General features: G+C 39.1%; 1 protein-coding gene and 1 long non-coding RNA gene across 4 annotated transcripts in view; one reads left to right on the top strand and one right to left on the bottom strand.

Annotated features, from left to right (window-relative positions):
* Positions 1-26067, bottom strand: part of zfhx3b (zinc finger homeobox 3b) — a 312657-nt gene that overhangs the window by 156480 nt on the left and 130110 nt on the right. For all 3 annotated transcript variants that reach the window (XM_017303941.2, XM_017303940.2, XM_008405336.3), the window contains exon 3: positions 25456-25526. The gene's annotated coding sequence lies outside the window, so the exon portion shown is untranslated. The remainder of the gene's footprint in view (positions 1-25455; positions 25527-26067) is intronic.
* Positions 18328-22409, top strand: LOC108166184 (uncharacterized). Its single transcript, XR_001776458.2, has 2 exons — positions 18328-21308; positions 21647-22409. It is a non-coding gene; the product is annotated as an uncharacterized LOC108166184 (long non-coding RNA).

Here is a 26067-nt window from a genome sequence, read left to right on the forward strand (position 1 = left end):
CACCAGGGTCTCAGGGGCAAAGACTTCAGGGTAAAGTTAAGCATTGGAACTAACAGCAGTGATAGTGCAGCTTGTGGATACAAGTGAACATAAGAGGGTCCACCAGAGGAGCTGTGGGGATTTGGGATTTGGGAAGAGTGAGATGTAGCAGCGAGACAGAGACAGTGATTGTTCATTCTTGAAAAAAAAAAAAATGCTGTATATGGGCCATCAAACTTTGTGCAGGGCAATTTTTTTCCACAGCAAACTGAACTCTTGGAGTCAGATTTGTACCACTCACTACTTTCTGAAGTCTTATCTTCATTTTTCTTTTTGTTTTACTTTGACCTAATATCTACTCTATACAGCAGCTTATGGGACATAAACCACACATTTTATTGTGGCCAATCTATTCTAATGCAAAACTGCCAGAAAATCAGACCCTCAACTTAAAAACCAGTGCAGACCTGGACCATTTACTACATCTAAAAATCACAATGAACATGACAAAAAGGAAGATGGCACAATAGAACTGCATTGCACCAAAGCATGGCTCATCCTATTTTCTGAGGAATGTTTAAATAGGGAGCGAAATCAATGTTCTTCATTATTTCTCCACAATTCCTGTTCCAGTAATAAAATAAATAAATAGATAGAGATTGTTTTATTAAATAGATAGCACACATTTTATAGTGAAAAGCCATTTTGCTAAAATATCTGTTCCTTTCAAGAACAGTGTAAAGCAACACTGTAAAGCAGTGGATGGAGTTCTAATCACATAGATTTTAAATTAATATCAGGCTGGGATTCAGGTTTGGCAGATGTTTATTTGGAAATTATTCAGAAACAACAGATTGTTAAATTGCAGCTACAGTTTAACAATCTGTTGTTGCAGAGTACAAAAAAAATTGCTTAAAAAAAACAACATATTTAGCAAATAATATTCTTCAGATTGTTTTAGAATGCATTTTTTTTTCTTTCAGCTCTTGTTGATGTTTGCATCCGAGATTTTTAAGTTAAATGCAGAAGGCACTAATCAGTCATTGTTCAAACAGCGCTCCATAACTCCAAAAGTTGGCATCTCTTCTTTGAGCCTGCCATCTCCTTTACTACAACATAGGGAGACAAATATATGAGATTGTTAGTCAGTAACTATGTGTGTATTTGTGTGTGTTTGTGCCCGTTAGTGTCTGTGCAAGCCCCTTTATGTACATACTAAAGCATCTCTGTTGCTCGTTAACTCTCGTCTCCCTGCAACTGCTTGCCACCGTACATATTAAATCACATTAATGGCAGATGAGCTCTTGCTCTGGAGAGACAGGCGTCTATTTGAAACTGCGTTTTATTGCACTTTGTTCCGTTTAATCAAAAAAATGCTATGTGAAGAGATAACCCGGTTTTAAAAAATCTCAGATAAACAGCAACGATTGCATCTTTAAATAATAAATGACCCTCTGCCTCTTACAGACGGGAATATGACTGAAAATAATTGAAGACAACAATGTCCTATAAGAGTACCGCTCCTGCAGTGCTGATTCAGAATCCCTCATAACTTCAAACGCTCAGTCATAAAGTATGGATAATCTGCAAAAGAAAAGGCAGGCGTGGTTGTTTACAATTTCTTTCTAATTAAGGCTACAGGATGGGGTATACTGTGTTAAAGTTGATGTCTGTTTGTAAGACTTTGCCAAAAACCCTGTAACTGTTGGCAAATTAGGGGTGGAATGGAAAAGCGAAACAAACAAACGACACTCTAATATGATTTTCAGTCATGGAATAAATATTTCACAATCTGTCTACATTTGACACACTTTTAGTCAAGAACAAAGGATTCCTGGGGAACAAATTGCACAAACTGAAGCTTGAGATAATAACCTCTTTGACCTGCATTAATTCAGCATGTAACTGTGTATATGATTTCTCTTCAATTTCTATGGCGCTTTTGTTTTAAGCTGATAAAAATTTCTGTTGGTAGGTATGGAAGGGGCATGCTGAAACAGATCAAGAAGGGCTAGTCAAAACAAGATAGCTGGTTTTTGAATTGTTCACTAAAAAGGATAAACCAGCTAAAACATTTTTTTTAAAAAAAGCAGCAATGCCTTATTACTGTTGCTTTTTGACTCTCATTAGAATGCACACAAAGTTGCCGAGTAACATGGCTCCTAAAACAACAGTTATGGTGTTCACGTAATATAGACCATCTACCTTAACAGACGTAGTTGTGAGAGTAGAGAAAATGAAGCAAATAGCATGCAGATGAAAGTTTTTATGTCTTTTTTGTTTTTTTGGCTGTGAACAGGCCAGCAGTCTGCTGTGCGTCTGAGAGGGATAAGGTAGTGCTTGATGATTAATCACTGGACATAATAACACTTCTCACCGCGAGCTCACAGTCCAGCTGATTCTGTGATATGATTGAGGTCGATTAGAAAAGAGAAATAATCATTCCTGACAGTGCATTCATGGCACACTTTAATGACATCTTCTGATTGGACCTAGTCGAGAAGATAATGCAGGCTTTCTTTGGAGTGCCTTCTAAGATTATTTCTTTAACTTCATGAAAAATGGGGAGGGGGCATGGGTCTGGATGCTGCTGATTTGAGGATTAAGATAAGATGACCTTTCACATTATGTTACTATGTATAAAAGATGAAGTTTACAGTTTTTTTTATATTTTTTTTATAACATTAGAGCTTATCAATGGCCAGAGCCTCCATGAAGCCCCTTTGAACATCACAATGGTTTTTGTAGGTTGGTGTACAACAGGCTTCTACCCCCCATTGTGGGATTACAGTGCCTATGCGTATGGGTGTGTGTGTGTGCGTGTGGGGGTGCGTGTGTGTGTGTGTGTGTGTGTGCAGAAAGGGGTGTGTTGTGGACACGCATGGTTGCTTTTCCAGACTACATTGAAAAACTAATCTTGTGTAAAAAACTTTATTCTCTCTCTTTTATGATCACTCTGGACAAATAATTATAGGGTTATTAGTAACTCTCAGTATTCCATTCGAGGCCTGCTCTGATTTCCGTACTTTTCCAGATGAAAAATGGTCTGGAAAAGGAACCTTTTTGGACATTTTTTAAAGCATAAATACAAATTGGTTTAGACATCAATTGTCAAAATCCACTTATCATTTTTCTTGGTTACAAAGGCCTGGTGCCTCTCTCCAGTTGTCAGTGGGCAAGAGGCAAAAAACACCCCAACAGATCTGGTGTCCATCACCAAAGGCAATTTAGAGAAACCCATTGCCATAATATGCAAGTTTTTAAATAGTAGGACTACTTGCACAGGGAAAAGTTGCAAACCCCTCTGGACTAATCACAGGCCAAAATTCAAACCTGGGACCTTCTTACTGCAAGGCAACTGTGCAAACAAGTGTACCACCATGCCGGCCAAAATTAAATTTTAAATGGAAAAATATTTAAAAAACAGATTCTATATTTTTCCCAGATATTTTAAAACTACTAAGCTTGTAATTTTAAAGAGATGGATTGTCAGAACATTAGTATTTTATTATTTCTATACGTAAAATGAATGATCTAACACTAATAAATAGGTGTCCATCAGGATTTTTGTCTTTTACTCTCCTCTCCTCCTTTTACAAACAGAGAAAGCAGATATTACTTCCACACTTCTGTTGAATATCAGCATCTCAGAATGCGAAAAACAAAAAAACTGGCACTGGGGGGGCAAAGTGTCATTTGTTTTATATTCAAACTAGCATGTTTAAAACATTTTCTTGAATCCTGTAAGTCACTCAACTGTCAGTTACAAACACTATCACTTGTTTCAATCTCAAAACAAGTCCAACTGTGTTTGAAGCGAGTCAAATGATCTCACCCAGAGGGCTGGTTTGTTTTCTCTTGTCTTGTGTTAAAGTAAACTGCACTAAATAACTTAATTCTAATAAATTCTGCACTGTTGCGAGCGCTGAGAGCGAATGACACTATTGGGATCATAAATCTTCAGCAGGATCAAACTCTCAACTGGGCCAGAATGAAGAACCATAGGCTTTCACTGGCATCAGACTATAGTGGCCAACTTCTTCAGGCTCCTTTCATGTGGGAGGCATTGCGTCTACCCCCCTATAACTTACAGCCCAGCTCTGCAGGGACTTATTTTTATAACCCCCATTATTTTCAATCATAAATATTCAAATCCAGATCTTAAATCCAGAGCTTAGTGAGGAGAATAGCCAAAAACAACATGCGGCTCTTCAGCTTCCTCCAGCTCTCACTCTTCTATAGAAACTCATTATAAAGATTAATACTGAAATCAAACAGAATGCTGAGGCAAGTCGGCAGGCCCCCGGTCAAAATAATGCACACGTATGAAAAGACTTTGAAAGGGTGTTTTTTTTTTTTTTTGGTCAAACGTCGACGGCTGTTTTGTTCTTTATTTGTTTGGGAGTTTTTTGACAGATTCTGCATTTCCTTTATTTGCACTGCGAATTAATATTTGTGGTTTGAATATTAATCCTGATTCACGAGTGGATTAGTCCTCTATTGTCCCCTGAGTGCTGAGCCTCAAATAAAGGCACTGACATGGAGAAGAAATCTACACCTCTGTGCCCCACAAACAAAGGCCTCTGCACCCAGAGATAACACATGTCCCTGAAACTGAGACTCCCCTTCGGTTCCCCCTTCGACTGTAACCCACATGTAAGATCCTCTATCTCCCTTTTCCACCATTCTTTCCCGTCATCTCTCCCTTCCTCTTTTCCTCCCTCTCTCCCTTCAGAAAAAAAAAAAAAAAAAACTTTGCCATGGTAGATTTGCAAGGCAATTGTGCCCTTAAACCGTGCCTCTCTCCCAGCTTATACCATGCATTTTCCAGAGTTTATCAAAGAATACAATGGGGTTATGCTTTCACCATTATTCTCCAGGCAAGAACAGTAATTTAAATGCACCAGTACTACTGAGGCAGGGTGCAGCCCTGCTGTCTCACTATGGAAAAGAGAGAGATGAAAATGTGTTACAAAAAAAGCGCGCTGCATTACTTTGTTGACCTTTCCTGTTCTCATAGTTTACAAACAGCTGTGAAGCTCCTTCCTCTGGGCTCTTTGTACATCAGAGACTGGGACTGATGGAGGCATGCCATGCTTAAATCAACTGCTTTCTCTAACTTACTTCCATTGTGGTTTGGAACGACATAACCGAACAAACGCACACTATATCCTGCCACCAGAGCTGTTGGGAGAGAAAGGGAGGGAAGACGTACTAAAACAGACACAGCATTCTGCAAGCGGGCATGTCTTTAGCAGACTGTGAGGCAGAAGAGAGAAATCCAAAAACACCCATCCCCCCCCCACAGAAGAGATGAGTTTATTTTGAATTTTGTACGCGTTCTCACTGTAACTTCAAAACTACTCTCTTGCACCAAAACACAAGCACTACAGAAGCCAACTGCTGACGAACGCACCAATTTAACACCTAAGTGGCAGCCATACTCGTAGAGAGCCTCCAAACGGACACACGCGTGTGTCTCTTCTGCCATTGTGAAACTAAGCAGGGAGACACATGCTCCACAGTGGCTCTCGTATGAGTTGTGGTCCAGCGGACTGAGTCCCTTATTTTGCCCAACAAAAGTGAGAATCTTTTCAATCAATTTTTCAGTTTTTAAAACTTCTTTACACATAAATAGCCCATTAATTGGGCATCAATGGCAACTCAAATAGCAAGTTCAGTGTTACCAGTATTGGTGTGCGGCCATTTTATTTTATTTTTTTACAGTTCTGACAGTGATTTGCACCTTACAGAGTGTAGGAGAAGGCCAACTCAAAATTGGCAGGAGAAGTAAAAAAGCAATAGAAAACTCATTGACAGCTAACTTTTCCTCTCCGTAGCATGAGTGTAGCTCCTCCACTGGCCGTGCCACTCGGATCATTGAGCTCCATCACCCATATCAAAAGTCACCGCTGGCTTTGAGGTTCAGTGCCATTAAAAAAAATTTTTTTAAAAATATTGGCAAACTAAAAGGAAGAAAATGCAGAGGATGAAGAGGAAACTGTAGTGGGAAGTAAAGAAAGCGTTTCTGAGTATCGAGGAAAACGGAGGACGGAAGCCTAGAAACATAAGGGAGGAGTGCAGAACAGGATCTCTCCGCAGACCTGGTCAAACTGATGAGAACAGGCAGCCATAGTGATGTCATTATGCTGTTAATCAATCTCCTGATGTCTGCGTGTCTGGATGGGGAGATACTCACAGTCTAGAAGGGGTTAATGAGAAATCAATAAGAAGGATGTGCTTATGAGCAGGACATGGGGAGGAAGGGGGCACGGAGGAGGAGATAGGAACAATGTTTCCTGTGATAGCAGAAGACTTCCCAGATGTTATCTGTCATTCACAGCGTTCTGGTGACCAGGTGTTTGGGCTCAGTGTGGTGGAGTGGACATCCATGCAAGTGGGAGAGATCAATACGAAGCAAGCGGGATGGTAATACTCACAACTACACTTGCCAACACGGTGATGTCTTCACAACGCAAAATAATTGAACACTTGCATGCAGCTAGACATTTAGCCCATTTACTGATATTCTTACTGACTTCAAAAACCTTTACAGCTGAGAAATGTTTTTTTATTTATATAGATTATATGCTTGACCTGCATCGGCAAGACATGGATTTGTCTATTACAGGGAACAAAAGGAGGAGTGGATTTGAAAGCAAAGGTAAAATGAATGCAGCAGACATTAGCTAGGGTATTTCTGAAGGCCTGGGGGCATTTAAAGGGGTGGGTGTTGGGTTGGAAGGGGGGAACCCAGACCAGGTCCCAGGGCAGCAAGGCTCTTTGTAGTTGGAGCATTCTGAACAAGCCAGAGGCTTACTGCTCTAACCCCAACTACTCAGAGAGCCTGTTTGGGGAAATTACACCACAGCGTAATAATTAATCAAGTAAACACCAAACTGCTTTGATTTGGATTACATTAACATATTATCAATAATGCATAAATCAAATACAAATAAACACCTCCGCATAATGGCATGTTTAAGTAGCTAAAATTTAGAACTAAAGTGGAAAAGCTCATCTTCCTCAAACAACACCGAAACCCACAGCAGAGTACAGAGGAAGCAGCAGACACTTTTTTGTGGTTTCAGAAGCCCGTTTTTTTTTTTTTTTTTTTTTTGCCACTTAAACTGCCTGGGCTCATCAGCTTCCTTTTTCATCACAGCATCATCCATTTTAAGCTTTTACCAGGAGGCAAAGAAAAAAATTATGAAGTCATTTATTTACTCTTAACAATGGCAGAATGCGTCAGGCAAGAATAAATAAACACTGATGAGGCACCGAAAACACAATGCACAATAATTTGTGCAAAGCTACTCCAGGTTTGATTCCAAAAGTAGCAAAGCAGATTGAGGAAAAGGAGTTAGTCACTTTTATCATCGGCAGAGGAGGGGAATCAGCTCTGCTTTTGTGTTTTCACTTAAATGCATGTTCTGTTTTTCACAGATAAGTTGTGTTGTTTAAAAAAGCATCCGTTCTCGTCTTACGCTTTGTTCACTGGGGGAACTTTATGCCCAGGGATTTTCAAAACACAATTCATCAAAGTGGAACGTCGGTCTCTCTCCTTTTCTTTTTCTTTTTTTTTTCTGAATTCCTAATCCTTTTTGCTGCAGATGAGAGATTTACTGTTCAGACTCATTAAGATTAAAGCATTTTGCTAGAGTTATTTAAGAATGCAAAGTTCCATGTGAGACCTCTCAGAGTTCAAAACAGAAGAAAATCCTATTGACACGCTCGGTGCACTTGGGGCTGATCTTACCCTATATTTCTATATTTGGTGTCAGTGATTGAGTGATAGCATGTGGAATGTGTTTTTCCTGATGCAGTGAGGTTTAGAGTTGTGATCACTTTTTCTTCACGTGGTTAAAAGAGTGGTGTTACAGCATATCAAGAGTTGAAAAATATATATGTTTTGAAAACTGCCAAAATGTTCTATCATATAGTGAGGTGTGTCTGTGTGTTTTTTTTTTTAAAGAAACAATGTCAGTAACACAGCACTGCCCCTCCCTGACCTGTTGCTGCCTCTGTGAATCAGCTGGCTAAAAGAAGGCGACTGTTTTTGCCTCACTTAAAAGAAAAAACAAATAAATGTTTTTGAAACATTTTAAGTAAAAAATAAAAATAAAAATTATGCTTACGTGGATTACAAGCATGAGAAGCCATATCAATATTTTTTGGCTCACTGCGATCTTGTCACTATAAAAAGCAGGATGATAAAAACATAAATATACTGTTCAATAAAAACATGAACACACCACTGAATTCAGCAGGTGTTAATTCTTTGCTTAATATTTTGCTTCAGAAACAAAATAAATTAATACTATAGATAATATTATAAAATAATAAGTAAAAACCCAGATATATTTTTAATTTAGGATCCATTGTTGATTTTCTGCCTTCACTCTCTTGCTTCATCGAGATGTTTTTTTTTTTTTGTATTTTGTAATTTTATTTGCACAAGCTTTTATTTGCATAAGCATAAGCTTGGCTATCTATGCTTATGGAAATTCAATTAGGCCAGGTTAACAATTTTCTTTTCTACTTTTACTCTTTAAATTAAATACAGAAATTACTACCATTTTTGTTCTGTTCTTAATTACTGTGTTCATTCCTCAAGATATAAAAATACAATTTATGGTATACAGCAAGTAAAATAGTTTTTGAACAAGTCAAAGTTTTTGAAAATTTCTTTCTAATATTTCTACTGACATGAACTTCATACTGGATTTTAGTAACAAGCCAAGAAATTCACACATACAAAAACAAACAAAAAAATGAATTAATAATTTAACTTAATTTCGAAGAAAGGGAACGAGACGTGGGATAAGTATGCAGATTAGGGAAAGAATGTACAAAAAGACAACTAGTCGATACTTAGAAAATCTGTCAATATTTAGAAAGTATTCCAGCTGCTTTGTCAAAGTTTGCTGGTTTAAAATTATCATGGCCTGTAAAAGCGTCTCTCATTTCCAAACTATTGCTCAGAGTGGTACAGCTGGTAAAAGCAAAGAGGCCTTCACAAAAATGTCTTACTGTTGCAAATCACACTAATGGCAATGGTTACCAAAGCATTTCTTAACTTCCGAATGTTCTAGCGTGCGCCACTGAATCCATAATTCAGAATTGGAAGGAACATAATTTCACCATAAACCAGTCATGGCCAGGTGCCCCTCACAAGATTTCTTGGAGAGGAGTAGGAAATAAAAATCAAAAGAGCTATCTAACAGCCAAGGAGCTTTCACAGCGAGCTCAAGAAAGACTTGGGAATAGCAGGAACAGCTTTTCCCCCCGTGAAAATGATAAGTAATTCCTTTAACGGTAATAGCCTTCATGCAAACTCACTGCAGAAGATCTTGCTCAAGTAAAAACATGATTAAAGCTCGACACTTGTTTAAAGCTTGTTGCAGACAACTTGAACGAGCCAGCAAAATACTGGGAGAATATACACCGATGACATTACGCCAAAGCTGAACTATACGGATGTCATTGCACTCGTCGTCTATGTTTGAGAATAGAACAGTTCTGCACATCATCCCTTTATTTTACTGCAAAAGTGAAGTTTGCAGGTGGGAAAACCTTGATGTGGGCTGCATACTGGTCCCAACGCAGTCAGACTGAAGTGGAACCGTTAATACGCGGTCATGTGGTATCGGGATGTTTGTATTGGCACACACCGAGCCAAGCTCCAGTGAAACTCCTCCCACTGCCGTATTTGTCAAAGGGTTTTGTCATATACATTACAGTAAACAGAGCTGAAGATCTCATGAAGTGCAAAGAAAGAACCCCTAGATCCTTCACCATTTGAAGACAGTTTGGAGGAATGGGTCATAATCACACCTAAATATTGCATAATCTTTTGATTCCATGTCAGAGATGTTTTAAAGTTGTCAATCAAATAGGGTTTTCCAAAAAATATTTGATTTAGTCTTATTATATTTCTTAATATGTTCTATGTATAGTGAGGATTGTGATAATAATGGAATCTGAAAAAAGAAATTGGAAAAAAATAAGTTGGTAAATTACACATTTATGGTAATCTTATGAAAAGCATTTTTTTGTGTGTTCAAAGAACACACCTGGAGTGCAAAACCAAAGGACCTCAGAGGGTGGCTTGGTTTTGTGCAATTAAATTATTTTATAAGTTTTTGGTGTAAATATGAGACTGTGTTATTTTGACATCGGGTTCTCATCACTGAGGATCTCATACAGGCCCATGCCTAGGAGTTAAAGGCTCAATTCAGGTTTTGTCCTCATTTGTGAAATTAATTAACTTGCTTGCTTAATAACAAAAGCTGTGACTTCAAATGAAGACATCTGGTTTCATTCAAACCATTTTGTTTACAGGTTGTGATAACTATGTACAAACTAGCAGACAAATTAGCTGTTGTTTCCCAAAGGAAATAATACATTAAACCCATGGACCATAAATGTGCAGCAAACTATGCTTTCTAGAAAGCTTTTGGCAGCAGAGTTTTGCCATGTAGGTTTATCACTCATCTGGCCGGACAGACAACTTTTAACACATTGCTCGAGGCGATGGTAGTATTTTAGCAAGAAAAGAAATAATCATTGGATCGGACTTAGTGTTAGTTCTCTGCCTAAGGAGCTTTAATATTAATGTTTTTGGCTGGACACTCAGTAGTCTCTTGGCTGTGCTCGAAACCTCCTTCTACAAACTTTTCCAGCTCCAAGTGTTGCAATCTGGTTCCATTTTACAGCTGGCCTTGAAATTGTAACAGAGCGCCTTTCTCTCCCGGCTCAACCGCATATTTAATCCCTGTGCTTATGTCAAACTTAATTAAAGGACCTTGTACAAAAAAATAACAAGTAAGACTTGTAGGAGAGAGAGAGAGAGAGATGTGGAGCATTAGGCAAAGGAGAGAGAAAAAGGGACAGAACTAGGATGGTGGGAGGCGTTTGGGGAGGGATAGCTGAGATATTCGATGTGTGGATTTAGTTTGGTAAATAACCAGATAAAAAGCACACTATGTGTGCAAAAGTAAAGAACATATCTATGATTTTAAAAAGTACAGAGCATGGACATCATGTGTCCCTTGCATATGATATACTGAACAACAATTAGAAGATTTTGGGTAAAAAAAAAAGGACCAATAGGATGTAAACTTTCAGCTTCCAAAATCTCTTGACGTCCCAAAATGAAAAAGAGAGAAAAAAACGATCAAGAAATCAAATCATTCACACAGCCTTTGTGTGTATGGTTGTGCACATAAAACTATTCATTCCATAGAGGTGGAACAGCCGGGGAGTCTGTTTAGTCTGTCAGTTTAAAACTATTACCTCAAACTCTGAGAATATGAGTTGAGCCTGTCGTGCATCGACACGGGGAGACAGCGTTGAGGAGAACAAACCTTTGAAAAGTCTAAATCAATTTTTGGGGGAGTAACATAACAAACGCTTCACCGCAGCATTGAAAAGGGGTGAAGGGGGGAGGGGGGCAATCTTTTTTTTTTTTTACGCTTTGAAAAGCACATATTCATACAATCTTCATAAGGCAAAACAGAATAAATGCAGTATACATGAAGTCTTTTGAAAAGAGAGATGACAGGACGGGAGAAAGCAGAAAGACACGGGGATGCTCCTATACGGCGCAGACAAAACAACCAGGAAGACCATGAATGCTACAAAGGCCTGCGTTTTCTGTTGATTTTTCTTTTTTTTTCCTTTTTTCCTGCACTACACATTTTGCACACACCTTCTCACCCACCCACCCTTTAGGCTAGGTTGTTTGGCTAAAGCCTTCCAAGCTTCCCAGACAAGACATGAGTGGCCAAGCAATGGCCCAGAGGAGGGGGGAGAGGTTCCCATGCCACTGGTGCTGGAACCGGCGCGCCACCCGGAGGTATTTATAGCAGGCCAGCTCTAAAGGGCCAGGACAGAGGGCATGCTTGTTTTTCTTTCCATTCCCAAGGCACTTCTACCAGGCCTCACATGTGGGTGTTAAATATATATCCAAATACTGGGAGCAACATTGTGGGGGCACAGAACAGGAGGCAGTGGGTTCTTTTCAGAGCAAGAATGAAATGGGAAGAAGGGATTTAGAGAAAGGAAAGACAGGAACACAGTTTTTTGTTGAGGTTCCAACATTAAAGGGATGAAGACATACAGTTAAATTCAAATGTAGTGTAAAAAGACAAACATTTTATTTTCACTTTGATATGAGTTTAGACTAGTTTAATTTCAGTTTTTTTAGTAGAATTATAATAAATAACTATTAATCCTTGCAAAAATAATGAGATATGTATGTTTTTCATAAATTTGCCTAAGAATTTCCCTTTTGACCTTATATGAGTTTGGTGAACCAGTTATTTTTCCCACAAGCTTCTTGCAATGGTTTGCTGGAATTTTGGCTCATTTATCCATAGAAAGCACTTTCTGGATTATATCCATGAAAGAGCAAATTAAATCATCCCATCCTGTACTGTTCAGTGGAAACGGGGCATTTGTATACTGTTACTGTTTTTTTATGTTGCTTTAGGTCAGTGGTGCCCAAAGTCGGTCCTTGAGGGCCGACATCCTGCATGTTTGAGTTCTCTCCCTGGTTTAACGCACCTGGATCAAATGATGGCTCGTTAGAAGCCCTAAGAAGAACGTTGACAAGCTGAAAAGGTTGTTACTACCACCAGGGAGAGAACTAAAATGTGCAGGACGCCGGCCCTCGAGGATCGACTTTGGACACCCCTGCTTTAGGTGAAATAACCTCTGCCTTGCAGAGTGACTTTTCCTCCAATTATAGTAAATGACTTTCTTGACAGTGTTCAAAAAGAGTTTCTTAACCCCCCACAGCAAAGATATTCACAATGTATGTTGCTCTTGTGTGGTTCATAGATTCATCTCAGTTCAATCATGTTAATCTCTGGGACAAAAAAACATAAGATGATCTCCCAGAATATTTTTTTTACTTGCGCCCAAATGTTTCAACAGATAAACATGACACCTGCCAGGCATCTGAAAACTGCACAAAATGATCAGTTAGATTTTTTAAAGTTCGTTATTCTCTTTCTGTGAAATTCTTGTTTGATTTGTTTAGATTTTTTTCTATGATGCCACAGAAACAGCAGTAGTCTGAGGTTTGACATATATTGGCATTTAGCAAATTGACAAAGACGAAGTGAAAATTAAAACCAAGCTGAATGCATGTCATATACAGAAGATAGAAATCCAGAAAAAATAAAGGAGGCAGTCATGCCCTAATGGCATCCTAAACATAAAAATATATAATGGCGTTCCCATGCTTTGTCTTCCTGCTTGGGAATTTCAGAGTGAGATTAGAGTATGATGAAAACAGACCCTATAAATACGCACCACTGTGATGAATATAACAGTGATTATGGGTGCAGGCATAATTAGATCAGGAAAGTAACGGACTCGTTGAAGTTTGCTCCGTTTCTGTGTTTGAGAATTTCATCTTCTGTCTGATGCCTGAAGAATGGCAGAGCGAACAGGAGAGTGGTAATCATTTGGGTCTGTAGGAAGAGCTCTTGGGGCCCCTTCAGTGAAGCTTTCTCCTGTTTTGGCTCTTTGCTCCCACACGCAGCTCTGCAAAAGCCACTCTGTTCTCTGTGTTTTTAATGACTGTTTGACCAACAAACAATTAATTTGGTGCCCAAAAGATGCCTGTTAAAAACACAAATAATAAATAAGCAGGAACAATAGAGTGTTCCCAATCAGGGAGTTGGGGCCAACCGTCGGTTCATGCAATGTTTTCGTCCGGTTTTCCTCATTTGATTTTTACCTCTGTCAGCAGCTCTCTCACTTTCCCAGTTTAGATCTTTAAGTCCTAAGACTTTAACAGCGTCCTGGCCAAAGCCCTCATCCAAATCCCAAACGTACCAAGGCCATCCCACTAACTGATTGCGTCAGAAAGATTCCACAGCCGTAACCTCTATTTTTTCATACTTGTGGGAAAATAGCAGTTCATGTTTCCTTGGATGCTTCACACATTCCTCACTCTGTCTTCAGATTACAGGGCCCCTGCAGCCTGGACACTGCCAAAGCCACTCCAGAGGAGGTGTTTGGTGTATAAGAGGTGTGGCTAAATGAAAATGGAAGAGGTTTTTATGTGTGTGTTTATTTAGGAGGGAGTTGCTAAGCGACATGAACTCAAAAAGGCAGTAATTACATTTCTCAAAGCCTGATGAGTGTAACAGAACTTGGACAGGAACTTTCCAGCTCATTTAAGCTCTTCGAACACAGCTGGGAATTATAGATAACAGAACATCTGGAAGTCACAAAAATACCTCTCTGACGACTGATTCAAACTCATTCAAAAGTTGCCACATCTTGCTGTGAGCGACATCCCAAAACCAAAGATTTGACAGGCCCAATATTTCTGCTTTTGTTAAGAAAAAATAATAAACTGACATATGTAGCAGTATAGTAATTATGCCAAAACTTTGTGCATTCTATATTTAGAACCACTGTTTCATCAGATTTGGGACAAAGACTAAGGGAACATGGAAATTACATCAAATTTCTAACAAAACTGTTCCAAACTCATTATATTACGCAACCACCAGCCTCATTTTCAAAAAGCACGAGTGGCACATACGTCAACATGTAATTAACTCAGCCAACAAACTCAAAGCGCCACTGCTTCATTCTTGCAAGCTCCCAACAGACACACTCGCAGAACTTCACAGATATGTAAAAGTTTGGTTTCATCCCAAACTCCTGACCTCAAAATTTCAAGACAAAGGTAGTTAGGTTTGATTTATACATGCCTCCACTTAGGATGAAGAGAACAGGACAGACTTGCAGAGCAATTAATTCTGATGCTCAAAACATTATTAATGGTAATGTTTAAAACATCAAAGCCACGGCTGACGAAGAGACGCAGCATCTTCAGTGAGGCGAGGTGGAACAGATGAGCACACTGGAGTCAGTCAAGGTGAGGCACAGGGGGTGGAAGTCATTTACCTCCTTGCAGATTTTCATTGAGATATCATGGAATTTGTTGACCAAAATTGGTTAATGCTTTTGTATGTAGGATTTAATTTAGGAATGTACAGTCTCTTTAACATCTTCAATTTTACACATCCTTTTTTAGTATGATGTTATGTTATTAACCAACAAATAATAGTGCAGTTTGATAGCTAGACAGATGTCTATGTGGAGGCACGTGGAGGGCCCGCTGCGGTGTGTTTTGAGCGTCTAGCGTGGCGCGATTTGACCCGTTTGGAGAGTTTGACGCGTCAAGTTTTTTCACCAGCATTCTCTAACAAACCTCAGAGGCTTTCAAATAGTTTATATTTGTCATTTATTGGCTTTGTTATATAGGGTCCCAATGAAATTTTGAATTCAGCACAAAATCTTTTTCGCTCCTTACAAAGGTCTTTCTGCTTTGGAGACCGTTTCCACTCTGCGTGCAGGACGCTGACCTTTTGCTAACATTTCAAACACACCTTAAAGCTTACCAGTGTTAAGACAAAACTAAGAAATTTTGACTTTCCCTTCTGCTTCAATAGAAAGTTTTAACTTCATCCCTAACCTCTTTATTGTGTTTCTTGGTCTTTACTTTGCTGCTGGTTCACTAACCTCCTCTATAAACATTCCTCTTAATTATTCACGGAGCAGACAGATTAAATTACACAGAGTCAGACTACATCTATAGATCAGGCAATATTTGAAAGCAGAATTTAGATTTTATGTAGGGATATTAGAGTAAAAAACATTGAATTTCAGGATTTGTAATGTGAATAAAACTAATGGGTCTTGCCAGTCAATGGTCTCACCTGCATTCGTACAATATAATGAGACATCAAGCTGTTTTTGTGACGTATTATAATGGATATCATAATTTAGTAAGTAGCAAATAGTGCCTTTTAGAAAAAAAACACAATAAAACCGATAGTGTGCTCGACAATTTAACAGTAAAAACCTTAAGTTTACAAGTTTGGAGTGAGTCTGTGGAGGACCCCGCCTCCATCCACTGTTGCTCTGGGCAGAGGGATAAAGCTTCTCTCACTTCCACATATTCATTTACCCCCTACCATCACGCCAATTGAACCAGGGAGTCTGGGGGTAGGCAAATTGATATTCACCACACATCTCCATCCCCCAGCCAAAACCATCCCCACTGGAAACATTATTTCATTACATATATTATGCATTCAGCAAAAAGGAGGTAGTGAATGTGCGCTATGCAGATGCCGGCGTGTGGGTGTTGGCAAACTCAGATGTTTCCCTCTATGTATACATGACTGTGACATGCCTGTTGTGTTTTTTTTATTATTTTTTTTATATATATATGTATATAAAAAAAAGAGGGTGTTAAACAGATAAAATGCCCCAGGGGTCCAGAGTTAATGGTACTTGATTTACTTTGTGGAAACAAAGAGAAAATATTTATTTCATACAGTTTTGTGTCAACACGAGAGAAGTGATATTTCAAGTTTTACCATGCGTGGGGGGGAAGAAGAAAAAAAAAGTTTCCTACAGAGTTATGATGAATTTTCTCTGTTCATCCGAGTCTTCGCGTCCACATGTAGATGTACAGACTGCGCCTCAAGCAGAGCAGGAGATAAAGAGACACAAGAGAAAGGAAACAGACCAGAAAGAGATGAAGATAGAGACGGGCAGATCTTACATGTGACAAGCTGCTCTTTGGGCCCAGGTCCAGATGTCACCAGAGCAGTTTTTGTTTGTTAATGTCTTGTTTTAAAAGCCCCCTTAATAGTGACTGCCGCCTTTCCATTAAGTCTTTAAGTGGCTCAACACAACATAGTCTTGTCTGATTTGAACCAGAATCAATTTGGAAAAGAAACCATTTTGCTTCTGTTTAAGCACAGCTCTGTCTCTGCTGTGGCATGCTGACCTTTCCAGAAGTCTGTCTTGTGCTTCTAGGCGGGGCTAAACAGAGGATATGCGGGGCTAATTAGACTGATTGACGTCAGAAGGCACAGTGGCTTGTATTTGAACCGTTTGTCAGGAATCACAACTGCATCTCTGTTAAGGACTCTCAGACTCACAAGTCATTCTAATTTCATCTTTGTGTGCTGAGCATAAATTCTTTTTTTTGCAAATTTTTCTAGCATATGGTTTGCTTTTATTTTTCTAATTGATGCTCTCTCTTTTTTTCCCTTGTGCAGAAATTGAAAAACAAAACACCTGCTTGGTGGTAAATAATACAGCTTGCTTTGGGTCGACTTCTCCTTGGGGTCTTCCTGTACGTAGGGAAAGGTTTCCGTTGCTCAAACTTGGAAAAGTCTGAAAAGCAGATGCATTGGGTACATCAACCACACATTGTGTATTTGGATGCTCTTGAGTAAGATTCCTAATTTAGAGTGTTAAAAGTGACTGTCTGCAGGAACAACTATCTGTCTCCTTCCCTCCTGTTAGACGCTTATTGAAGATCAACCATCCCATTAACTGTCTACTTTACTGCAAGGCTTGTGACAATTTTTTTCATCTATCCCATGCAGCCAAATATTTTGTGATTGTACATTGACCATGGTGACACTTACCATGGTCATATGCAAGCAAGCATTCATATGTTCACACTAGGCATGTTGTATAATATTTGGAGTATTAGAAATTTGGATCCCTCTGAAGAGGACCGTACTAAGCCTGTTATTTTAACCTCTCTCCACTGTCTTTCAAATTTGCAAAAATAATGAACGTCTATGCATTCACCACATTTAACAGTCATTAATGCCTTCACTACTTCAAAGTTGATAACACTAAAAATGTATCACTGTTTTAAATTGTTGGTGAGGATTATTAAATAGCAAAGCTTTTGGCATTTAGATTTCAAACGTATTATCAGTCATATTTTTGAATGTAGTTTATAAAATAGTGTGCTTTCACTTTTGGTGAGCTCGCTACTTTTTTCTAATTTTTCCAGTGTTTTGGGTGTTGGACATTGAAAAGGTCTGTCTTGTTGACCTTTCTGTATGATGAGAATCTGCTTTTCTGGCAATTTGGTTCTACAATAGAGTTTGTAGGTGATGTCTGACTCAAAAACATTTCATGTAAGGAGTTTCTGATTTTGGTCTGCTTTGTAGAATTGTTTTAATTCAGTCACATTGGTGAATTTTCAACCATGATCAGCTAGTTTAATCATACGTCAGCTTCTCACACAGATTAAGTTCGCAATTTGACTATATCACTCCAAAACCTATTAGGTATTCATACATGGACCGTTATTGGTGTGCTTTTGATGTCCTGCACATCTTGCACATATTTGTGCTTGACCTGTGACATCAGTAAAGTCAAACTTGTTACAGAAATTTAGTAAAAGCTTTAACTGCAAGAAAGAGGTATTAAAAGATAAAATATAAAAACATAAGGAATTCTTGTCTAGTTTAAACCTGTCTATATAGAGCAATATAAAAGTTCATGCTACATGTGAACATACCAAATTAATGCATTGTCTGACTGCTGGTACAATGGCAGTACAGAATGTTGGTAAAACAAATAGGTCCATTCTGTCATTCCTAACTAATGTGCATTTGAGGGAATGAAAAAAAGTCCTCTTCAAGTTGCATTAGCTTCTTCATGTCCTACCCATTTTCAGGTGGTCTTACTATGAATTTGTGGTACAGCTTCAACATTTATGTGAATGCGTAAAATGCTCTGAGAGCCGTTCAGTGGGAGGAAGTTCACCAGAGATCAGGACTCGGTCCACATTCGCAAACACTCATGCATCCAGAAAAATGTGGCATAAAGAGGGGCCTGGTGGAGAGAAATCTCACCTGCAATTCAAGCGGATTACTCTGCCCTTTTATTTGCTCTCGTTTGGTTGCGGGGGGGAATGTGCTCCACTCTGACCTGGGGGCACTCATCCAATCAGCTCGCTATCTGCTGCAAGGGCCTCCATAATAGTGACATTTTTCCACCTCGTCAATAAAGTGGTGAAAGCCACCCTCCACCCGCTACTTGACCATTTAACTTCTTCCTGAAAAGGCCCTTTCTTTCTGTCTGTCTCTGTGTCTGACTGAAATCAATAAAGGCAGAGCAAGGAAAGAGGACGATCCAACAGCTGCATTAACTGGTGGTCTTGACTGTGGTATAAAGTGGGCTGCTGGCAGTGGAGAGTGGGAAGCTCCAGCCTCTCATTCATCCAATGGTGCAAGAATTCTGCTTGTGATCTACACTATATGTTGTCATTTTGTAATGCAGTGGAGACTCTGAAAAAAGAAAAACAATTTAAAAGTCTCAACAGACATAAAGGGTCTCACTCACACACACACACACACGCACATGTGCAAGTGAGTGACAATGACTATAAAAAAATGACATTTTTAAAATATTCATGCAGAGAAAAAGGTGACAATTGTATGCAAAAACACATTAGCACATATATAAACTCTGCAGTCTCTAATGATCATTACTTGCCATGACTCATTTAGCAGCTGCATCCACACATCACGACATGTCTGCAGTGATTGACATAATGGCATCAGAGTGAGAACAAAATGTCTTCCAATAAAGGAGCAGGAGGGAGAAAATGAGAGAGATGGGTTACAACTCTGCCCGTGCTGAAATGAGTGTAGTGCTTTGTTTGGTTATGCTGTCTGAGCTGAAATTGATTTCTGTGAGAAGCATGCACCAAAGAGCCTCTGCTTTCAGATGAAATAAATAACATACTCTTGTGAAGATGGGGGGGGGTATGTGGAAGAAGGAACAGAAGGTGGAAAATGGGATCAGGGAGGAAGGCAAGAAACAAAGATGGATGGGGTCAAAATGATTTTATGAGGGGAAAGAAAAGCAGGGACGGAAAAAAATGGAAGGAAATGTCTAAATGTGCCATACTGAATTTCATGTGTTCAGTCTAGTGCAGCACTGAGGAGACACAGACTGGGAGACATCTGGAGCAGAGGAGGATAACAGCCACATGCCGCTCTCCAACCACAGACAACATGATGAGGGATTAAACTTCATTGCAACATGTTATGGTAATGAATGGTCTGTGGCCAGTTCTGAACGTGTTAGAGTAATCACCACTTTGCAGCATGTGTGAGTGACACTTTTTGGATATGCTCACAAAATGCTTGTGTCTGCCTAAGCGAGTGTGGAAATAATATGGGTCCCTACAAGTTGGCCAAAGCAGAAAACATGCAAATTAAAATGTGCAACATTTAAGCAGTTGGTGTAGTGCGCAATATCTCTCATAATTTGTTGAACATCATCTATTAATAGAAGACGGGCAGGACCAGACCTTGTGGTCTGAGCCAGCGTCTGGGCATCTGGGTCTTGGACCGGTGCCAGAGAGGGAGGAGAGCAGACGCAGTCAGACGTCCCAGAGTGGTGAGGTTGACTCTGGGTCACACTGGCTGCCTGGCCTTATGGCTCACAGATGTTCATCTGCTTCAACAAGAGTTGTGTTTCTGGAAAAATTTACACCATGTTGCGCCGCATGCTGGAATAATCTCCTCTGTTTAATGAAGATCTCGTAGATCATCGATCAACAAGACACGAGCAAAAGCACGTTTGTGGATTGCAAAAGTCTCCCGAAAGCAATGAATCTGCCACGCAGTTGAACAGAGCTGAAGTGCTGTGACGTTCGAGTCGCCTGCCCCGTCAGTCTTTCCCAAGCAAAGCGACAGATTGTTATTGCTGTACAGCAGAGCACAGGAGGAGATTGTAGTAGGGAGTGGGGGATCAAGGCAGGTACAAAATTTTTGGGGTGGTCATGACAGAAAGAATGGGCAAAAATCAGAGTACTGCAGAATGCATTTTCTTAATTTGGGTTTTATATATATTGTTTTGTCCTCAGAGAAAAGCAGAGGTACAACGACATGAATCAATAAATTAAAGTCCCTTGCCACTTCCTAAATTAATCTACTGTACAAAGAGTGGGAGCAGGTGGAATTACATTGCAGGCAGAGTGAAATGACTCATATATTAAACTGCTGATCAAAACGTTTGCAGTCTGGAAAGTGTTGTTGAATCTAAGAGGAGTTGTTGTGCACTAAGCAAAGATATAAAAGAATGGCAAAATGTGCCAGTCCTGTCCTTTGCATGGCACAAGGCAGGCAGCCAATCAGATGTGTGCAAGCTCTTTTGCAGGCGAATGACATGGAATGTTGGCTGTCTCGTGGCCCCGCCTTCCGTTCCCACTGAACTGCTGTTGCCCATAATGATTTTATAAACATTTTGCCAGCAGATCAATACCTGTATTGATCAGGCATTGTGAGAGTGATCCGTCTAAAACCCAGAACAGCCTAGAGCTCAGAGGTGGGAGGAGCAAAAGAGAGAGGCTGAATAGAGGATGGCGAAGGAGAGCGAGTCTGCAACCACAGTGAAAACGAAAAGAGGTGCAAGGTTGGAAGAGACTGAGGGAGAGGCGGACGCAGAGACGGAAGCAGGTGAGGATGCAGATTTTGGGAAATGCTGCCAGGCCGTTGGGACTGAGGAAAACAAATGGTAATTGCTTTCTCGTTAACAAAGGGGAGGGGGGCGACGGCAACTGATGACAGTTTCGAGATAGTGAATGATGACAGGAAAAGTGAGAATAACTTTGTAAAATTCCTGCTCTAATTCAGGCCTGTTATAGCATGTGACACAAACAGGTACGCTACTGCATGTGCAAGACTGCATGAGGTCAAACGAGATTGTTTTCTATAAATCTGTGTGGGATGATCAGATGATAAGTGATGATAATGTAAACAAATTCACAGAGATTTATTTTTTCTGTTATTCCTAGAAAGAAACTCTTAAAGAAGAGACGGAGGAGGCTGAGAGCACACTGCTGCTCTGAATCTAATTGCTGCAAAATGATCAAAACTTATATTTCCTGAAACATCCTTAACATTCAGGAGAGGAATAATTCCACATCACCATTATGGAAGAAGAACTGCAGAAGCATATTAAATGTAGAGGCAATGCTAATACCAAAAGACAAACATGGCAACATGACGACCATCTTCAACGTACAGGATTGCTGCCGCTTTGTAAACACGTGGATGGCTGGCTTTTTGGAATACTTTTTTACTGTCTGGGAATTCTCTAAATTGGATGATTGCTTTACATTTAAAACACAAGTAGGAGATTTACTGAAGCTGAGATGACTCACTGGATGACTCAACACAAGTTCAAGGCCACAATCTGCCCTGCGCTGGAGGACAAGTCAAATGCTTTTGCTGTCATTCCCTCATGCTGTGGGGAAATCAAGCTTCATTGATTGGTTTTTAAATAAGATGTGTTGTGCATAAATGAGGATCTGAAGGAAGATGAATTCCTCAAACGAACTGTGGGGGAAGACCTTGATGCTCATGAACTCATGTGCTCTGGAGACTAGTGTGGAAGCACTCAATGAAAAAGGCCTGATGGCTCATGCCTCTTTGACCAAGCTAAAAAAAAAAAAAGAAAGAAAAAGGATTTAGGCTTATCAAGGCTTATTAAGGGCATGAGACACTTGTAAACAATTTTCCTAATGAATTAACAAAATACACTGGGCAAAAATTTCATCAGCTGACCTTTTGTGAATCTTCTCACCTTTCAAACAAAGCATTTTACTGGGATTTTATGAAATAGACCAATACAAATAATGGACTACTGTGAGCCAAAAGGGAAAGGATAGAAAGACTTAAAAACACTGCACAAATAAAACCTGGGAACTATGGTGTGTATTTGAATTCAGCTTATCCTTTTCAATAATGGTAAACAGCCCTCTACAGCCAGAGGATGGGTTATGATTAAGTTCATTTATGTGTAAGAATGCCCTAGTCAAAATCCTATAATCCAAGCGAGATGCTAAGTATAAAAGTTGCTATACAAACAGTTTAGATTAGACTTAATTTGCTAACCGATTGCAAACACATCAGAAAAACCTTGCAACTGTATTTGCAGTAAGTTTAGGTTATTGTTCTGCTATAAAGTCAATATGCACAAAGGTTTTAGGTCTTTTGCAGCCACTAAAGAGATTTCCTTCCAGAACTACTTAGCTCTATCAATCAATCCTTTAACTCTCATTAGCTTGTGAAGTAAAGCATACCCACAGCATTTTGCTGCTATGACCATATTTTACAACACTCCCAACCCAATGCTCTCCGTCATTGGTGGATGGGTTTCAATGATGCATGTGGCATAACATTTCCAATTGAAAAGAGTATACCTGGTGATTTCTGAAGGAATATGGAACCAATTTTTATTAATTGCATCAGAGTAAAAAGAAGCAAACAGAAGTAGAAGGAAGGAAAGCACCTTCCTTCTACTTCAGCACTACTTTGTTTTGGGTTATCACAAAATAAACTGAGGTCTGTGGTTGTAATGAGACAAAATGTGAAAATGCAAGAGCATTAATAAGTTTGGAAGGCATTGCACTTTCTCGGTTAAACACTTAACACATGCAATGAGATAACGTGGTTAAAATATTTTTTCTTAATGCCTGTTAAATAAGAACAACCAATGTTTATAATGGAATGGGAGGAATTGGTGAAACAACATATTAAGTTTAAATAGATTATTCCTTCTCGGCAACAGTATGATTAGTATCATACTGTTGCTTTGCAACATATGCAACATATGCAACATATGCAATGTTCAGAGTCTCAGATGTTTTCCAGACAATCAACATATGCAATGTTTTGCAACATATGCAATGTTCAGAGTCTCAGATGTTTTCCAGACAATCAAAGCAACTTTCATTAAAAACTAAATGTAAATTAATAATAATGCAAAAGTATTGTTTCCCAGTGAGAGGTAGGATGCAATAGTTGATTTAAATTCAGATCTTGAGCTGAAGTTTAAGTCAAGTACATAGAAAATGAGGCACAAGAATCAGTAAGCAGATGACGTAAAGCTGAATCTGAAGTTAGGATAGGTAATTAACACCTTTTGATTGATCAATGTGCAAATTATGAATCATGAAAGGATATACGTAACTAAAAATTATTCATTGTGGTTACATGATAAATTGTACAAAGCTTTTAGATACTATAGCAACATTATTAGAACAAGTGAAAGAAAAGGTTGAAGAAAAATGACATTGATGTCCCTTTCTGTGCAAAGAATTGTGTTTTATTGGCTGAAGTGTTATTTATTCACTGCAGTATTGTATAAATTAAAATTAGAGAATTATATCACTGCATAATATAATAACAGTAATATTGACGCAATGCAAAATCTCAACTGTCTATCAAAGAAAAAGTTAAACTAAATGGGTACATTTTTTTTTCACAATGTAGTATAACAGTAAAGTGCCATTCTTGCCATTCTTTTTAAGAGCTTTGTTAAAGTGAACAAACATAAACTCGTCTTTTCATGTGGCATTATATTGCCAAAACTAATGAATGTCTTAGCAGGTGTATGAGCAAATGAACCACCTGTAATCAATGTTTTCACTGGTCAAGGTCACCAGACGATTGCTCAAAATCCATAGAAACATTACTCTAAAATTGGGGTTAAAGTATTCTTGATTTTTTTAAAAAGTCAATAAATAGTTTGACTACCAGTAATTAAAATTGCAGTGTATAAAACAAGTCTGAAATACTTCATTAACCCCCTGTTGAAGTTTCTTAAGCACAGAAAATGCTACATTAAGTAGCTTCCTTTCCATCTTGTTATATCGTGATTGACATTGCCTCTCATTGTGGCCAGTGCATGAATTATTACAATAAAATTATTCGACAACAGTTTCGACCCCTAGAACAAAACATTGTGTTACTGATCATGATTTGCCCTTTATACACATTGGTAATCCTATTGTCTACAAAAGCTTAATTACACAAAGATAAACTCAAGAGCATCATCACCTCACTCAAAGACTTAATTCATGAGATATCAAGGCAAAATCTGCGCACTAAGTCGTTTTCATCTTTCCATTCATTCTTTTGATTAATTCCTTCTGTCAAAAACAAACCTTTGGATGAGTGCCAAACATCAAATTAGGGTATTCATTAGACACATCAAACATAAATTACTATTCAATTAACAAGCCAGTCGAGCTGAACTAATCAACTAATTAGGCCATGTGTGTACACAGGAAAGCTAACAAAAGCACATGAGTCCCCTGGGAAAGCAGTAAAACCCAGAAGAAGAATGACAGCAAGGATGAAAAGCCTCTGGTTTGAGAGGGAAAAGGAGAAAGCCACTAGACACTTGGCAACGGTTAAGCTGTTTAGCTCCTCTAATCATAAACTTTATTGTGTTGATGCATTACTTTGATCAGTTTCAAACTGCTAAGTCAAATTGACTCGCAAAGCACATAAAAAACACACACACACACACACATGCAGAAAAGCTGTGCTTAACCCAAGTTAACATTAAGATTTCAAAGAAAATGTTCTGATAATGGGAACAGATCATCTTTTCTTCTTATTTTTATACAAGTTCAGAGCAAAAAAAAAAAAAAAGCATAATTCCACATAGTAAAAACACCAAGGTAATGTCTTATTGTTATGACAGCGGTTCAAATATTATCTGATAGAGAATGTTCAAAGAACTGGGAGATTATTCTATTCTCTCTTTGTCAGAGCCTCTGTGTCAGAGATGGCCTGTCTGTCCCAAACATACCTTTGGTCCGAAGCAGCTCGAGCAGGCCAGGCTGTTCAAATATCGTCTTCACACACTGGCCAGGCTGCAACCTAAAGGGGAAACAAACATACAATATGCCTGTGTTTATACGGTGGAAAACAGCCAGACTAATACTGTTAATCATTATTGTACCATTTGTTGGAAAATATAAAAAAAAAAAACACAGTCTGGAGTCACACCCTTTGGACCAAAAATGTGATTAAGATACAAACTGACTGAGACAGTTCTCCCCATTCCACCCATCATATCTAAATGTCTAAGGTCTGCTGGCGCTCCACTAAAGGCCAAAGGCTTCTGTCGAAAGGAGCACACCATTATTGTACCAGTAAATGTCAGAACAGCCCCATCTAATTGTGCCATTACTAATTCATGTTTATTAATGCTGTGATGTATGATGGCTCCACAGACAGACTGAGTTTGTCTGTGCTTGTCATGTAGAGCTTATTCTTTGCTGGTGACGGCTGCAGGGAGAGTAGCTGTTGGGCTGGGTGGTGGGTGTGGGGTAGAGGGAGCATGAGAGCAGCAGTGCCAAGTGGTGTGTGACTCAAGCATGAAGGCGGTTGACTGATGGTGCTGGTGCCTTTTGCTGGC

Source organism: Poecilia reticulata, chromosome 3 (genome assembly GCF_904066995.2).
Source record: "Poecilia reticulata chromosome 3, P_reticulata-male-v2, whole genome shotgun sequence".
Classification (NCBI taxonomy): Eukaryota; Metazoa; Chordata; class Actinopteri; order Cyprinodontiformes; family Poeciliidae; genus Poecilia; species Poecilia reticulata.